Consider the following 12961-nt stretch of genomic DNA (forward strand, 5'->3'; position numbering starts at 1 on the left):
AGGGGACTGAGTGACTTTTTTTTCTGGCAATTTTCTTTCATCATCATCATCATCATTATTATTATTATCCTATTTTATGTGATCCTCTCTCTCCCATTCTCCCATGCTCCCTGACCCCCCTCCCATCTCATCCCCCACCCATTCCACTGGAGCGGTGAGGCCTTCCAGGAGGAATCATCAAAATCTGTCAAGTCATTTGGAGTAGGGACTAGGCCCTCCCTCCTGTCTCTAGGTTACAGGAGTATCCCTTCATGGGAAATGTGCTCCCAAAGTCTTTTTGTGCACCAGGGATACATCCTGGTTCCACTGTCTGAGGTCCCTTAGACTGCTCAGGCCTTCTAACTGAGACCCATATTCAGGGGGTCTGAGTTGGTCCAATGTGGTTTCCCAGCTGTCAGTCCGGGCTCCATGAGCTCTCCCTTGTTCAGGTCATCTGTCTCTGTGAATTTCTGGTCTTAACCCCTTTGTTTATCACTCCTGCAACTGGATTCCAGGAGTTCGGCTCAGTGTTTATATATAGGCATCTGCTTCTGTTTCCAACAGCTACTAGATGAAGGTTCTAGCATGGCATATACGTTATATATCAATCTCATAGCCTCTCCACTGTTGCTCAGATTGTTAGTTGGGGTCATCCTTGTAGGTCTTTGAACATTTCCCTAGAGTCAATTTTCTCTTCTGAGTGACAAGCTTGAGGCCAAGTTGCTGTCAGAGCTAAGTTCAGTAATATTTGTCTCATGGCTCTGCGACTTGTAGTCACCTTCTCTCTGTGTCCCCCAGCCTCACATAGTCTTTTCTCTGTGGCTTGGTTGCCTAGTTGCCTCTGCATGAATAAACCTGATTGTTTCACCTCATGATTCCATTTTAACATGAATACCTTGTTAAAGGCCCCTTCTCTTAATACAGCCACCTTCACTGAGGATTAGCCTGCCAATGTATTTTCTCTTGAACAAAACTTACCCCATAACAACTGTGAAGGAAAATAAGTACTACTTATTTGAGAAAAGGGAATATAGCCATTTGAAAAGTTTAAATCCCTGAAACACTGTCAAAATAATTTCAAATTATAACCAAGTACCTGGTGGCATCTTCATACATAATGTGACTACATTTTTCCTGATCACCTCCACACATCCTAATTTTATAACGCTTTCTGTAGAAGGAAAAAAGAAAGAGAGAGAGAGAGAGAAAGAGAGAGAGAAAGAGAATTTGTCTTCTCATGAAGGTGTTAAGAATGTGTTGGTGTAATCATTATTAAAAGTTTGGAAATTTTTCTTCAATATGTACCAGATTTATTGATATCACATATAAGATTATCAGAAATTTCTATCGAGTTCCTGTCACTTATGATGCTAACAATATGTAGTATTAGCACAGGTCAGAGCTGGTAAATTCTGCTCTGTGGAGTCCACATTGGAATGCATAACACTGAAGTGTGTTTATAATTGTTCCCATCACAGTATTGAGCACTTTCCTGATAAAAAAAAATAATCTCCTCTGGGTCGCAGACACATTCTTCCATGCACTTCCCCCATGTGCGTGGTAAACTTTACCACAGTTCTAACATGGGTCTTGTGTCTTCACCCTGCCTATTGTCAATTTCTCCAGCGTAACCCCCATGCTGGATGTTGCAGAACATACTGATATCACATGACTTTTGACTCTGTGGGTCAGTGGACTAAATGGAGAGTAGAACTGGGACCATTAGAAATAGTCTTTGGACAGTTATGTAACTTTATCTGTTTGGGGAGACCCATGGCAATGTCACCAAACCTGTCTCAGGTGCGTGAGCTGGCTTTACAGAGCCCATTCCCTACGGAGGTATACCTTGCTTAGCTATGACACAGCAGAGAGGGAATTGGTCCTGCCTCTACTTGGTATGCCAGACTTTGTCAACTCCCCAAGGAAGGCTTTACTGCCTCTGAGGAGTGGATGAGGAGGTGAGAAGGAAGAGCCAGAGAAGGGGAGGGAGAGGGAACTGGGGTTGGAATGTAAAATAAAAACTAAATTAAAAAAACTTTTTTTAAAAAGAAATAGTCTTGGAACTCATCCCTATGACATGCTAAATGACAGTGACATAAACGCACACTGTAATAATCATATTAAAGTAGCTTGTTGCATACGGCTAAATGTACCTGAGGCAGCAAAATAGCTCAGTGGATAAAGTAACTTGCCACCAAGACAGACGATCTGAGTTCAGTTCCTAGGACCAACATGGCGGAAGGAAAGGGCTGATTCCCACAAATTGTTCTCTGACCTCCATGTGTGCAATTTGGTACATTTGAGCATGTGTATGTGTGTGTGTGTGTGTGTGTGTGTGTGTGTGTGCACATATATATATATATATACATGTACATATATTTACAAGTACAAAGACACACAATAAATAAAAACATAGTAAATTACATTCTGAAAAGAAACATGGTACCCTTCATTTCCCTTTTCTAGCTCCTACATTCCCATGATGACAATGCCTTACATGAGCATGGAAAGGCATCCATGGCCATACTGCTCAACCCCCACTCAGGATTCCCATCACAGACCAGTCTAGACGTGCTGCGTTTCCTTTCTTCTCCATCCAGTTTGGTTTAAGGTTTTCTTTTACTCTTGAGTACTAGCTTAGAAGTTGTTTCTCCTTTGACTTACTGCTTCCCCCTGCTCTTATTTCTTCATTTTTTCCTTCGTCTTTTTTCTGTTTGTTTGTTTGTTTTTGTTTTTTGTGCATTCCATGTTGCATACCCCATTTGACAGATTAAACATACATGATGGTGTTAGCAGCAGAATTAGGAAGTGGATGAAAACAGTCTGCTAGAGTCCTCAGATTTCTCTTTTACATTCAGCTGAGTATTGAACAAAGACTTCTCTAGGAAGGCCCCTTTATTCTGACCTAAAAGGAGTCTGGTTGACATTGTGGAAACTGGAGAGAGGAAAACATTCCCACTGTTGTTGTGAAAGATGTAGCCACACTTCTCAAATATTTACTATGTGTTTGTAACAGTGTTATTTTCCTGGATAAGACAATTACAAGACAAAGAAGGTAAAGGAAGCCCACAGATTGGTGACCACCTCTTTGCTAGAGGGGAATGCCTCTAAGTTTTTATGCCATCTAACTTAACAGTTTGACAATATCCAATCATGTATCTGTTCTGGGGACTTAAAGTCATTTCTTTGAGAAAAACCTGAATAAACTTCTACCACAACCTCATGCTTCAGTACGGACACCATTTGACAAGTGGATGCTTGCTAGTCCCACTTTTAACCTGTCCCCGTTTTTTTGCCCTCTCCTCTTGAGCTTCCCTTGGATTCTGTTGTTCCTTTTCCTGTTCCCATTTGCTCCTATTCTATTGACTTATTTCCTCAGCAGTCAACCTGTTGCTGACCATGTTACTGAGCTTTTCTTGGCACAAACAGAGGCCAGTCTAGTAAAGTATTTCATTTGCATGCAATCCCAGGCAAGTCATTGGCTCAGCATTACCCAGTGTGACCAGAACAAACAGGGACATTAGAAAAGTTATTCTTTGCATAATTATTTCTGGTCATACTAGTCTACTGGTATTTTAATTTTTACAATTGAGCTATATGCTACTGCCACCTTACTGAATTTTAAGTCATTTAAGGCAGGGGATAACAGTAATGCATAGAGAATCCACTATCTGATAATACAAGGACATCCACCAATCTAATCAGAGGCCAATGAGTCATGGCCCACTATACTGTTAAGTACAAATTGTTCTTGTGTCTCTGAAATGTTCCTGCATTGATAGTGCCATGGTTTCCACGGCTGTCCTCACTGTAATATGGTGAGAAAAGATAAGCATAAGCAGTTGTGTGGACTAACTGCCTTATAACATTTAATAGTGATGAGAGCAGGCCTGGAACAGGTTATCTGTATACTGAGTTATTCAAGGTAGTCATGGGAAAAACTATCCCAAAACAGGTCATCTATTTATTTAAAATGAAGAGATGTTCTGTTTTGAACATTATATTTCACATGATTTTTGCATTTGATGTGGGCCACCGTGCTAACACAAAGAATTTGCCAACTTTTTGACAAAATCAAATATAAAAAGTTATAAAGTTTACAAATTTAATGGCAAAAATATTGAAAAATTAGATCCTATCCTTGCTGTAGTTGCTTTCTAGTCTGTTTTGCAGGTCTGTCTTTGGTGGGTGCAGACTTGAAGACCTTTTCCTGATAGCTCTTTTGATTTTAGTTCGAGCGTTCATTTGGAGGCTTTTAACTATTTGATCCCATGTTTTGCATTGTTCTGGCATACTGATTCTGTGGGAGAACGCTCAGATAGTTTAGTAAGTCCAGAAGAATACACTGACCGCTTCAGTCTGGGTCAGTACAAGATCTATTGTCAGAGGACATATACAAAGACTGAATGGAAATGTTCCATATAAACCATGGTACATAAACCATATATAAAATAGAATAGAATAAAAGTCAAGCGCCTGGAAGCACTTAATGCTTTAAATTCAGGAATCAAAGTTTATTTCCTTTTCATTCATTTTCTTAGACACTCTAGTAGCCATACTGAAGTTTTCTTGGTCATAATTAACTTTATCACTGAGGAGGGAGTAGCGTATGTAGTATATGTTTTATATCCCTTATTTCTCTGATTTGTTCCACAGACACTCACTGGCCAATTGTATGTCAGGCCTTTTTCTTGGTATTGTAGACAAAATGGTGAAGATGACGTTCCAGCCCTCTAGGGTAGTTGGAAAAGAAATACATCAGGGAATTATCTCTTGGATCATTTACTTAAGAATTCCTAGGTGTAGAGGTTAGAATACACCAGAGCAGAAGCAGAAGAAGCAACCCCTTCCTGCCTGCCCTCTGATTCAGACAATCCTCAGGGCTCCTTCCACCTATCCTAGGACCTAGGACTTCCAAAACAACAGACAAATAATCTGTGCGCTTTGTTGCAAAAATCATAGATGCCAAATATTAACTGCTAAAATGAGAGATTTTATGTGTGTCCAGTGACATCTGGAAGGAGAAAGAGTTAACATCTGATGTTGCTAAGCTTGCAGAAGCAGCCTAGGTCTCAATTTCTACGTTGTTAGGGAGAAATTTGTTAGTGTTGCTCCTTCATGTTCTGCAGGCATTATGGGGAAGGCTGGTTGCATCTAAGTAAGCACTGAAATTTCGGATTTGTGTCTAATCCCTTTCACTGGAATTGTAGAACATAACTCTCACAAGACAGCTTGTTCTCAAAGAGCTCACCAGGACGTTTGGTTCTACTCTCCCCACAAATAATGTGAGAACAGGCTTTGCCAGATTATGTTGACATGCTCAGACAGGGTGTTCTGAACCTTCTAGAGTTCTGAACCTTCTAGAGTTGTATGTACAAGCACAAGGGAAATACAGACAATTTTGTGTGAGTATCAAAGGGGCTCTGTCTCTGTGTGGGGTGGGGTGAGGTTGGAAATTGCCCCAGCAAATCAGCATTCTATTTACCAAATCCAGCAGTTCAGTGTTTTATAACTTGTTACAGTGAGCAATGAGGCGATATCTTGGGGTGTGGAGAAATGATGTCGTCTTGACTTGAAATAATGAACATTCATTTCCTGGAATCTTTCAAAAGTCATGATAAACTCTTAATGTTTGTTGAAATGAATGTTAATGTCTGATGGGAGTTCAGTAGTAAAGGAATTTCAGTGGCCAAGCTGATGGTGATGAGCCATAGGGAGGAGATAGGGGAAATAGGACTGGGGGGAGAGAGAGAAGGAGGGAGGGAGGGAGGAAGGGAGGAGGATACACTTGCATATCCTATATACACATGTATATAGGAACGCTACATCAGGTACTGAGTTGGGATTGCACTGGGAATTTGCTTATACCTAAAGACTCTGCTTTAGTTTGGTTGGTTTGTTGCCTTTTTTTAATCATAGTATGTCTTCATAGTCACCTGATCTACTGATTGTCTGAAACAGATTAAGAAATAAAAATTGAATCCTTTATAGAATATGGATAGACACTAATGATCTCCCAATGACAGACACTGAAAGATTTAAGTCAGACCTGTAGGATACAGGTGTGCCTCTTCTAACTGAAGTGGGTAACGTAAGATGCACATCTGCTGCATGCTGCCATTGGCTTCTCATGTGTATTTTTATAGGATTTCATTTTTCTGTTTATGCATATTAGCCAAAATGACAGAATCTGGCCACAGGCAGAAGATTTGACTTCAAGGCAAAGATCTGGATTTTCTATACCATGACAAAGATTAATAACAGATTTTTAAAATCACACCTTCCACACCTAAATTCCTGTTGATTTGTTTTACTCCTGAGCAAGTAGTTTATTGTTCTACCATGATCTTCTCGAAGTAACTGACCATACTGTTAACATCAGGTACGCATAGGCTTGCTCTCATCACAATTAATTCTAAATAAGTAATCTGGAGTGAGTTTTCCAAACTCAATGATTCCAGGGACGAGGGCACATTTGTCATCGCTGTGTCTCAGCAGGTGACATCTAAAGAAGTAATTAAGGCCTCACAGTTCTGAGTTGCAGCACACAGCGCTGTGCCTTTCCATTAGATGAGAGTAAGGGACAGGATAAAGGGAGACTCTCACATTGCAGTCTGTGTGACCTGTTTTTGAATAAACATCATCATATTCCACAGTCAATTATCTCCTGAGTACATGGTGTTCTCTAGCCAGATAGAGGGGGGAGGAGAGGAGGAGAGAGAGACTGTCTGTTAGAAGTGGTTAGAGAAAAGGACACATGATTTGAAGCGTACATTATTCTTTTGTCCTCTGAATAATTTTAGACAATTTGGGGGGTGCAGAAGATTATACCATATTCTTATATGATTTCATAAATATCAAATTGTAGTCTTCAGTGAAAGGGACAAGCATGGCTAGGAAAACAAAACACGGCTTGTTATGCTCAACACAGTAATAGACCTCGTAACAGCAAAGGGAAAAAAAACAAGTCGTTAGTTAGCTCTATTGAGTGGAAGTGGTCTGATCATAGCAGCAGTGTAAGTGTCCCATTGTATTGTGACTCTGTTACATGTGTCCCAAGACTCTGCTGTGCCAGGAGTAGCATTATTTTCTATAGCAGCCCCACAAGGGTTCTGAATGTAGGAGCAGCACCATTATTTGTGTTTACAGCATGCGACTCTGCTGGGAGAGTAAATACTGTTTTGTCTGGTATGTCTTTTATCTGGTCTATTCTCTTCACTCATGAAAGGATCAAAATTGTAGAAAACTATGTGTTGGAGTATGATGATTAAAAAGCTTAGGTTTTATCATACTGGTGTGGGACACAATGAAGACAAGTACTTACACAGCCTTGGTCGTCAGTGGGGGATATTTTGTTTTTATTTGTCCTTTCTTTGTGGTTTCTCTCCCCCCACACATACCCCTTTGAGGTAGAAGCAAAGAAAATTTAGCCACCCAAATAACAGACAGACTTGTGTTAATTGTCATGGGGACCACACAGTCTCCCACAATCAATGTGACACTTGGCTGATCTGATAGAAACCTCTTTTTGTGTGTCTTGGGTTTTAAATCCAGAGGCCTTTGATCCTCATTCTCTCTCCTGATTGGATACTAAACCTTCTCCACACCTTTGCTTTTATAGTGGAGAGGTTTGATTGTTGTTAGTAATATTGGCCTATGCTTTGTTCTTATTCATAAGCCTAGATGCTAACACCCCCTTATAGGGCATAAAGCATCACCCCTGTGTTAAAGTAAGGCTGACCATGGAACACCAACAGAAGAGTGCTCTCCTGCTCATCAAACCAACCAGTCCTCAGAAATTATTTATTTTCATTTTAGACAGTGGACAGTGACTCACTGTGCCCTGGAAATATTTATCACTGTAGTAATTTTCTTATGTGGCTCAGCTTAATGTTAGAGAAATGGCTAGTTACAAGTCCAGACACTATAAAGATTGGGTTAAATAATCTAAAAATAGGATGTTTGGTTAACGTTTAGGAGTCAACAACTTTCCTCCAGCCAGCCACACACAGTGCAGGACGAAGAAACGGAATAAATGCCCTCATGTAGTTTTTGGTAAAGTCACGCTGTAGGAGAGTGCCCTGTCAACGCAAAGGGTTCAAGGTACGTTGGACCCACCTTTCATGGCTGTTGTGTGGCATGAATCCACTTCTAACTGAAAAGATGAATATCTGGAAGGATATAGTTGATAGATGGAAAAAAAAAGCTGAATAGGGAATTTAGTTTTGATTATACTATTATGAAAATATCAGAAAAATGGATGGGGTTTTGGCCACTGAAATTATTTTTCTCTAGTTTAGGTGTAAAAATAAGCAAGCTTGATAATTAAGAATGGATAAGAGGCAGGTTTTATCTCTACTACATTTGTTCCATTTTTTAAATGGAGGCTGAAGTTGATGACTGTTACTTTACTCTAGGCTTTTCCAGAGGAAAAAAATCAAAAGATCGGGAAATCAAGGAATATTCAGGGTCAAAAGGGCCACATTGTGGCCCACATTAATGAGTTCACTTTGCTAGATTCTATTCCTTTTCATTCTTCTATTTGTCCTGAGACCAGAATATTCTGGTATCTAACCCTGACATCTCATTTCTTTGTATTTATTATGCTGTTGGATTCGATTAAATACAAATTACAGTGGTTCGTAGTGATCACCAAAAGGTTCTAGAACCACCTGGGATGAGCATCTTTGGGAATGCAAATATCTTAGGTTAACTGTGGTGGGGAGACCAGCCCTAAAAGTAAGAGGCCCCATTCACTGGCCTTGATTCCTGAACATTAGAAAGAGAGCTAGTCCTAGTCATCAACATCTCCTGATTGATGGCATGGGACTAGCTGCCACATGTTTCTACTGCCGAGACTTCCCTCCTGTGATAGACTTTACCCTGGAACTGTGAGTGAAAACAAACCCTTTCACCTCTGAGTAGTTTTAGTCACAGTGTCTTAACAAAGCCACGAGAAAAGTAATGAAGACAAGTACCAGACGAGGGATTTCATCAGCTGGGGATCACATCCCGATACAGGATGATACAGAATGCTATGCCATATTGCCCAAATACTCTATGAGCCTGAGAATAAAATTATCAGATACCTTCATTAGAAATGTGAAGGTAGTTGGAAACAGCAGACACCATGAACAAGATAGAAGAGAAAGTAGGGGATTATTGCCTTGAACAGATAGCACTGGAGAGTTTCCTAAACAACAGCAATAGCACAGGCACTAGGAACAGCATTATAAATGGGACTTCATGAAACTGAAAAACTTCGGTAAGGCAAAGGACACTGTCAATACAACAAAACAGCAGCCTACAAAATGGGGAAAGATTCATTAACTACACATGTGATAGCGAGCTAATGCCCAAAATACATAAAGGACTTAAGAAACTAAACATCAGCAAACCAAATAAGCCAACTAAATATTTGGGTACATACCTCGACAGAGAACTCTCAACAGAGGAATCTGAAATGCTGAGAAACACTTAAAGAAATGTGCATCCATAGCAATCAGGGAAGTACAAATCAAACCAACTCTGAGATTCCATCTTACACTTGTCAGAATAGCTGATATCCATAACACAAATGAGAGCTCATGCTGATGAAGATATGGAAGGAAGGGAACACTCCTGCAATTACTGGTGAGTGCAATCTTGTGTAGCCACTATAGAAGTCATTGAGGTACTTTCTTGGAAATTGGGTGTCCAAGTACATTATGATCTACTGATACACTTTTTGGTATATATCCATAAGATGTCCTATCCTTTCACTAGGACACTTGCTCAACTATGTTCATAACAGCTTTAGTCATAATAGCCAGATACTGGAAACAGACTAGATGGCCCTCAACCAAAGAATGGGTAAGGAAAATGTGGTTCATCTACACAATGGAGTATTACTCAGCTGTTAGGGGAAAAAAATGATGTCATGAAATTTATAGGCAAATGAATGGAACCAGAAAAAAATCCTGAAAAAAGGTAAGCCACATCCAGAAAGGCAAATTAATATGTACTCATTTAAATGGGCATTTTCTGTAAATTAAAGGATAACCATACTACAATCCACAGACCCAGAAAAGTTAGATATAACTTTTGTTACAAATACTTCAGAAAAAAATTTACACATCCTCTCAACCTTTACTTATATGGCTAGTCTAGGCCTTCAGCAATTTTTTATTAACAGTTTTGAGAACAATGTGTATTCAGCAGACTGTTGCCTTGACTTGTTTTACCAATACAACACTACATTAGGAGCCAAGTGCCAATAAGCACTGTGACTTGGGGGCTTGGTTGCCTCCTTGCTAACATGCAAGGTGCCTGTGAGGCTTTGTAATGGGAAGAAACTTCCTTGCTTGTTCATGAAGAAATATTTGGAGAATAGTCCATTTGGAAGAAAATTGTTTATACATTCTTTTCCTGATATGATAGGATTGTTAACTTTTGCCTTGTTCTCAATATCCTGGGTCATTTCTTTAAAAATATTTTTTAAAAGAAAGAAAAATGAGTTTTAAAAAGGATTCACAAAGGATACTTAAATAATTTGTGTCAGATTAATGAATGTAAACTTAGTAAATTTTATACCAAAATAAATTTTTCAAGCCATTCAGTTGGAGCACAGTAGCCTTACCCATTTACCATTGCATGTATCTCATGAGTTGCATTTTAGCTTTTCTCAGTTTAAACGAAGAAATAAAAGTAAAGTAGCCTAAGATGTCTACTGGCTTTTGCATTATGTGTAGGCCCCATGTTAATGCAGAAAGTTCTCTTTCCCAATATTAGGTTTGTTGTCCAAATGGAATATTATGGGTGTGATATGGCACTGTTGTTGGTCATTCATCTAAGTGTCTGGCTTTCCTCAGTTTCCCTTCAAGGCTATAAAACTATAAAATGTTTACATTACTCCTTTTCTCTTGGCCTCTGCTGGGTTTTATTTTAGAGTGCTTATATCACAAATACATTATCACCTTTAAATCATTTCGATCTCCATCCAAATCTCTTTACTTGCTGGTATTTGTATTTGACTCAGTCCTTATTCTCTCTGAATCTCACAGTGAATGCCATGTACCAATCTGACTATTGACATCTATTAAACCAAGACATCATGTTAGTGTCTCACCTAATTCTTGTCCTTTGATGGATCTTCAACTAAGACTGACTTCTTGTCCACTTAACTTTCTTGTTACACAGCTGGAACTCCTGTTTCATACTATTTACTTTTGAGCTCCCTGATACCTCCATGTTAATACCTCTGGTCTTTCCCATGAATGACACTGCTTATCTTGGGACATTCATCGTACCTAGCACAATTAATTAAGGGGTTTGACTTGGACTCTATTAGTTGGGAACTCCCAGATCTGAAGATAGAACTTATGATGGATCTTTTACTAATAACAAAATAGTTCCCAGTAAGGATTATAAACAGAAATGAAGACTTGATTCACTTACCCCTTTTCTCTTGCTCTCTTTAGGTTTAGTTTGATTTAATGTGTTTACACTACAGGACATGGTCAGTGCTGATGCCCTTCCAAGCTTAAGAGGAACTTCTCCCTGCCTCCAAGCCCCACCTCCTCAGACTCTTTGAACACCTTTAAGTGACAAAGGGGTGTAGATGTGAGACAGGGAGGCATTCACATTAGCCCTGCTTCTTATGAGGACCGCAGAACAGACATCACAGCCATCCTGTCCACATGGGATTAACTCAGACCATCTGAGCTTTGAGTTTACCTCAAGCACATTCCTTCAAGAAAAGGGTCACTGCCGGTCATTTCCCTAAAATATCATCACTGTCCTGACCTGATCCTTCCCAGCTTCGCCTTGGCTATGCTAGCATGCTTTCCATTCGTCAAAAAAGTGTCACTGTTTTATAATTAAGCATGAGGTGGCACCAGGTGAAGGGACTGTGTAATGCGGTCAGGACACAGAGCCTGTGGTCAAAGATAGGACTGCAGTTGTCATTTGGTATTTTGGAGTCTCAATGTTTTGATTCATAAGTCAGATTTTTTTCTTCTATGTTGACGCTCAAAAGTTAGATCATGAGAAAATTCTCTGTATACAATAACTTAGAAAATAAGTTGGAAAACGGCAAACCTTCCCCATAGGTTTATAATGGCATTTGGTCTAAGCACATGGTATGGTAATGTTATAATGAACTTGACTTAAGCATCTCTAGAACAATATAGGGTTACTGGTGTGGTTCTGCAGGCTTTTCAGGGTTGTGCTTCATTCACATAGGTACATCTAAGGCTCAGGAAAATCCGTTTGAACTTTCATGATGCTAAATCAAGATAGGTAGTTAGATGCTAGTGAAAGCGTCTGAGGTCTTCTCTTCAGATAATACTCCCAAGTATGGTCAGTCAGCTCATGTCATGTCATCTCCTTTGGCCCATTGTAGCAAGACCCCTGTCCTCTGTGCTCTTGTTTCCACCGGACCTCCCCACCACCACTTGGTGTTGTTACTCTATCTTGACTTCCAGTTCTTATTTGGTATTTGGGGAATGTCTCCATTTTGTGTAGAAGTTTCCATTTGGGGTGGATCTGGCCCGGAGGTTTATGTTTCTCCTTCCATTTTATTGGTGTCCAGCTTGAACCAACTTGTTGCTAGGCTATACTGGCTTCTTGGCTCTTAGACCCAAGCTAATTTGCACACGTCAAAACAATTCTTCTGCCTCTATGTAAAGTTCTTCTCTTTCTGTAATGCTTTGGACGAGAGGGTGTTCACTCAATTCTAATTCTGGCAAACGAAGTATTGGCTTAAAAGATGTTCTGTTGTCATTTGTGTTATCTCCTCAAAATCTATTGTCATTGTCACTCTGAACTTAATAAAAAAATGTTCTGTTTGTACCAAGGTTACTGCACATTGAAAGGACATTTTACATGCAATAAAATTCAATACACAAAAACTAATTTTATATTTCTTAAAACCCTCAATGTATAATGCTCTGATAGTACCAATTATAGGATAATGCTGAACCCATACCACTGTTGTAATATC

At 39.6% G+C, this 12961-nt stretch overlaps 1 protein-coding gene across 1 annotated transcript in view; it reads left to right on the plus strand.

Moving 5' to 3' along the window:
* The window catches only part of Lpp (LIM domain containing preferred translocation partner in lipoma), a 421297-nt gene that overhangs the window by 216322 nt on the left and 192014 nt on the right, over window positions 1-12961 (plus strand). The window lies entirely within an intron of this gene.

This window comes from Phodopus roborovskii, unplaced genomic scaffold, assembly GCF_943737965.1.
Source record: "Phodopus roborovskii unplaced genomic scaffold, PHOROB, whole genome shotgun sequence".
In the NCBI taxonomy this organism is placed as follows: Eukaryota; Metazoa; Chordata; class Mammalia; order Rodentia; family Cricetidae; genus Phodopus; species Phodopus roborovskii.